The sequence below is a fragment of the Anomaloglossus baeobatrachus genome, chromosome 6, assembly GCF_048569485.1.
Source record: "Anomaloglossus baeobatrachus isolate aAnoBae1 chromosome 6, aAnoBae1.hap1, whole genome shotgun sequence".
NCBI classification, from domain to species: domain Eukaryota; kingdom Metazoa; phylum Chordata; class Amphibia; order Anura; family Aromobatidae; genus Anomaloglossus; species Anomaloglossus baeobatrachus.
Window position 1 is genome coordinate 364,194,702 of NC_134358.1, and position 5,777 is coordinate 364,200,478.

A 5,777-nucleotide genomic window follows, 5' to 3' on the forward strand; every position below is an offset into this window, starting at 1 on the left:
CTTAATTTAAACATATTAGTAACGACACAGACTCCAACTTTATTGCCGAATGGCCACAGCTTTATTCAACAGTATATATGTACCAAACTTGTGGCTCAACATGCCACCCCATTAACACCTGAACCTGTACATATATACATATTCTCCACAAAATGACACCTGATAGGTCCATCCGAGAGCCAAACCATCATTCCTATCCCCCGGCCGTAACCTCCAACCGGCCCAGGGGACCACCTCGGCCGTGACCAAACCGACCCGAGGTGTAGGGTAATTAACGTTCCATCGTTAATTACCCCTCCCCAGAACCTGCAGGACCTCCGCCTACAAGTTCCCATCCAACTCAAAGCCACTCCCCCTGAGTGGCTTCATACCAACAAACCTACTGTCGGTACACCAAACCTCTCTGAACGGACCTATCACCCCGCTGTGACAACAACTCTAAAGAAAACAACATTCCTTTTTTTTTTTTTTTTTTTTATATATTTCACATTTATTTTCCATTTTATATTAATTTCTTTTTCTTTTTTTTTTTTTTTTTTTTATATATACTCGTTATTCATTTTATTATTATTATTATCCTTTTTATTTATTTATATATATTTTTTTTTTTTTTTTACATTATTGCAGGGCGGGTGGGCGGGACACGCTGTCTGTAGGTCAAAAGGGGCAGTGACCTCTGCACAGCCCCCTTTATACCCACACACCAACCCTCCCCTATCCTGTCCCTCACCCAATCCCTTTTCCCGACTCTCCCACCAATCAGGCAGCCCCTATGTGCCTCCAACCTTAGCACTTAACTCTTTCCTACCCTAACCCTCCCGATCGTCATGGGCCTGTTCACCCCTATGGGGCTCTCTGGCCGTCTTGACGTATCTATAAGGGATAAACGGGTCTCCAGTGACAAACTTCCCCTTAATTTAAACATATTAGTAACGACACAGACTCCAACTTTATTGCCGAATGGCCACAGCTTTATTCAACAGTATATATGTACCAAACTTGTGGCTCAACATGCCACCCCATTAACACCTGAACCTGTACATATATACATATTCTCCACAAAATGACACCTGATAGGTCCATCCGAGAGCCAAACCATCATTCCTATCCCCCGGCCGTAACCTCCAACCGGCCCAGGGGACCACCTCGGCCGTGACCAAACCGACCCGAGGTGTAGGGTAATTAACGTTCCATCGTTAATTACCCCTCCCCAGAACCTGCAGGACCTCCGCCTACAAGTTCCCATCCAACTCAAAGCCACTCCCCCTGAGTGGCTTCATACCAACAAACCTACTGTCGGTACACCAAACCTCTCTGAACGGAACTATCACCCCCCCACAGACCGGCCAAGTGACACCTTACTTGGCCCGGGCCCCCCACACCCCCAATGCTCGTTCCTTTCCATCCTTCAAACCCAACTTCCACAAATCCAACCGCCATCCGTGAGAATGGACCCCATCACGCCTCAAATACTGCTCGGTGTACTTCTCCAACTCCTCGAATCGAACCACCAACCTGCGTTCCACGCTCCAAACCTGCCCATCGCCCGGTTCCATTTTTCCCAGGCCCTGTTAATCCGGTCCACTCCTAAAACGCCACTGCCTTCGGGCTACCATATCGGACCTCACAATCACCATGCCATGGAACGCCATCCACAAATGAAGTAAATCCACCTTGCTCTCACTTTTAACTCCCACACCATCCACGCTCCAAAGTCATTCCCCCCCCCCACCTGCAGCATTAAAACCACAGGTTCCTTGTCAATCCGGCTATAATACACCAATTCAGGGCGAACTCTACTCCAAGTCATGCCCCGAACTCCGAGCCATTTTTTTACACGGGCTTCCTACATCGCCGCTCCGTACAAAGAGACTGCCCACCAAACCGTCCTCAATAAAGGACCCCCCCCTGTCACCAAACATCACCTAATCAGATGTGGTCTAATATACAAACGAAACCCGGAGGAATCCCAGCTCCCAATCCACCGGGTCCCATCCTCACTCAGCCCCCCCACTTAGCCGCTTCAGTCGCTGCCCCAATCCGAAAGGAGTGGGCCCATAACCCTTGGCTACTCCCCCGGCCTTTACTAAAGCCTTCTTCAACACTGCCATACTGGACTCACGATAAGGCATATCCATCCACATGTCTAAAGAAACACCGGGGTAGCCACCCCACATCTGCAAGAATTCCACCACCTGACCCACCGGGCATAGGTGGTGCCCTGGCAATTCAAACAATGTCACCAGACGTCCCCCACCTAATTGGTCTGTCTATCGAAAACCATACCGGCACTCACGCCATCCTTACCAAGCGTAACAACCTCTAATAACAGCCCGCCTACCGCATGCCTGGCAGGGCTACCAAATTCCCTGATGCAGAAAACCCCAAACTGCCAATACGAAGGCAACCTTAAACAGCCTCGTACCTAATCGGACGAGCATATATACCCCCAACCACATCACCAACCAATCAACGACGGAAACAATAGTGGCCGTCTCCTGTCTCGCGACCACGCGTCCTTTGAAAACCCTTTATCCCCCACCGCACCAGAAAATCCTTTGCCACGTCCCGAACCCCTTGCAGTTTAACAAGAAGGCCAACACCGCCCAACTTGTAATCATCACCGAAACGGACCGGCCTGCTGAAAAATTCCCAGCTAATCAATGACAAAAACCCCCAGCACTCAGCCTGTCTAACCAAGCTCCATAAAAGCCGCCTTCTCCAATTCCTCCCATTCCCGCCACACAGCCTGACATCGGCACAAGTAGCCTCAGTCACCGGTCTCCTGATTCCCTCAAATGCTACCCGACGCCAGGTCACACAGCCATGCCGGGCATAGTTCTCCCACCTTGTCCGCTCCAGGCACCATTCGCCTGAACCTGTTGAACTGAAACCGAGAGCGCATCAGCCACTTCACTTTGCACTCCGGGCACATGCTGCGCCACCACGCGCCTGTTGGGTTCTAAACAACCCCAACCCAGATGTCTCAAGTAGCACACCACCGGGAGCGATTTTGAAGACCATGAATTGATCGAAATACACCACCACCATGTCAGTACACTGCACACCAAGCTTCTTGCCCGCAACTTCTGGGCCCCAAAACTCTAATACCACTATGCTGGGGGAACATTTCCACCAGCGCCAAATATGTCACAAACCCCTTTTTCCACCCAAAGCCGTGGCCATCAGCCCACACACCGATGCGTCCTAAAATTGCCCCAAAACGTGATGCCCCCGCCGCATCAATAAACAGCTCCGGCTGGCTATCTGCTACTGCCCTGCTCACCCATAACGTCCGTCCGTTGTATCATTCAAGGAATGCAGCCCCACACCAGCAAATCTTCTTTCATTGTCATTGACACTCTGACACATAATTTGTAGCAATCACCCCTGCCATTGCGCTCGCCAGACGCCTGCTAACTATTCGCCCCATAGGCCTAGTGCGACCGGCAAAATTCAACTTCCCAAGGACCGACTAAGATCCTGTAACCGCACCTTTTTAGCCCCAGTGCAACAACTGCACCGACCCCTTCAAACACGCAGCTCGTCCTCCGGCAATCGGCATACCAGAGCCACCGTGTCAATTTCAAAGCCCAAGAAACACAAGGACGTCACTGGCCCTTCTGTCTTCCCCCCGTGCCACCGAATCCCCAGGCTTCCTGCAATGCGTTCTCATGTAAATAACAGCAAGGAACAAACCGAGGAGCCCCACTGGGCCCACGCAAAAGAAATCATCCAAATAGTGTATCACTGAGTGGACACCCGCCACATCCCTGACTACCCATTCCACACACGAACTGACGCTTCAAACTAAGCGCACGAAATAGAACAACCCATGGGCAGGCACTGATCCACATAGTATTGCCCATCCCACCTGCACCCAAAGGTGCAAAAACTCTCCGGGTGCACCGGAAGTAACCGTAAAGCTGCTTCCACGTCCGCCTTGGTCATCGGGGCCCCTTGCCCACTACCCACACTAACTCCCACGCCTTGTCAAATGATACATAACAGACCGCCGGCACTCGGGTGAAATCCCGCCGTTCACCAACAACCCAGCCGGGTAAGAGAGATGATGAAGGAGCCGGTACTCGTTCGACTCCTTCTTGGGTACCACTCCCAGCAGCGAAAACCCTCAAGTTGGGGGGTGACGGGTCCTGGACCAGACCCGCCATCCATCCCGCTCCACCTCCTTCTGCAGCCTTTCCGTCACCACCTCCGGATGTCCTTTTTTGGACCCCGAATTACCCGGGCGAAACTCCGGCGCCCCAAATCAAGCGGAACCCGGAAACCTACCATAAAACCCGTAGCAAACAGCTCCGCCGCCCGGTCATCCGGATATCTATTTAAATAGGGACGCATCCCTCGACCCTCACTAGCGTCCTTCCTGTTACCAAAAAAACCTTCCCCCGACTTTTCATTCCCCCTTTGAAACACCTGTCCAAAGAGTGGGAAAAAATTCCACAACCGGAACACTCGTGTTTGAACCGACACGCTGTCCCCAAACTTACATTGCCCCTCACTAAATTTACAACACGCCCCTGCACCCGGGCCCCCGTGCCCCTGCACCCGGGCCCCTGGCACCACCTCAAAAAAGGGGGGGTTCGCCGGAGCCGTTATCAAGCGCATCCCCAAACATATCTTTTTGTGTTCCCACCAGATGCCCGGCCGCGCAGCCTTCCAATGCCAGCTAGTCAGCGTCCTCGGGATCAACCTACACCTCCCCCTTTTTTTTTTTTTTTTTGAACCTCCTTATCTCTTAGATTCACTTGCCTTCACCGTATCCAAATTAAACTTTCCAAGGGAAGCAGTGAAAATATTTCCCCATACTCCCTTTTTCTTATCTACTCCCTCACCTCCTTTTGTAAATGCCCCCCTAACGGACTCCCAAAGCACCCGTAACTTCGCTCCGTGCCCTATCATCCAAACGCACCACCTCATCATCCTTTTCCACTTCCTCGCTAACCCACGCCACGGCCGCCGCGCCGTCCGCCTGACCCGCAACTACCGCCGGCACAACCTCCTAAGTCTCTACCTCGCGCACCGGTACCACCGGCAGCCACCCTGACCGTGGGACCCACCCACGCCCCCCGCCAGGGACCCAGGCCCGCTGCGACCTGACCGCCCTGCCGACGATCCCTACAACACCCTTCGCAGCTGCCCCCAAAACTCCGCCCCGGGTAACCCCGACTGACCGACCGCACTAAACCCCCCGGCAAACCACTCCCCGCGGTGGAACCCCCCGTCCCCGCTAACACTACCCACAACATTAAACATATTGATTGTTCTCTCACCGGGCTGCCTCTGAACCGAATCCGGAGCAGCCGTACCGCGAACATCCTGCTGCCGTTCATCCGTCCTGCCGCCTCCTCCGGTCCTTCTTCCTCGCCCGAATAAGAGGAGCTGCTGAAGTCCGCTGGGGGGACCAGCGAGGGGACAGCCCGCACCTTGCGGCCGTCAACCCCCACGGTCACCGCACCCTGCTCCTCCGTGCACCTCCTATTTGTCCTCTGTTTCCTGCCGCGGAGCGGCGTCCTGCCGCCATCCTTCTTTGCTGCCCCCTCCTGCTGCACCGCTGTAATCTCTGTAGCCCCCGGTGGTCCCCCTCCCTGCCGACTGCAGGAAGGCCGTGCCTCTCCGTCCGGATGCCAGGAGCACCCCCCAGCCTGATCCCTGCTTGGAGGTACCGTAATAACCGACCGCCGCAAGGGCCCTGCCGACCGCAAGACCCTGCCACCAGCACCCTCCGACTACCGCTCCGATCCGTCCCTCCATCCATG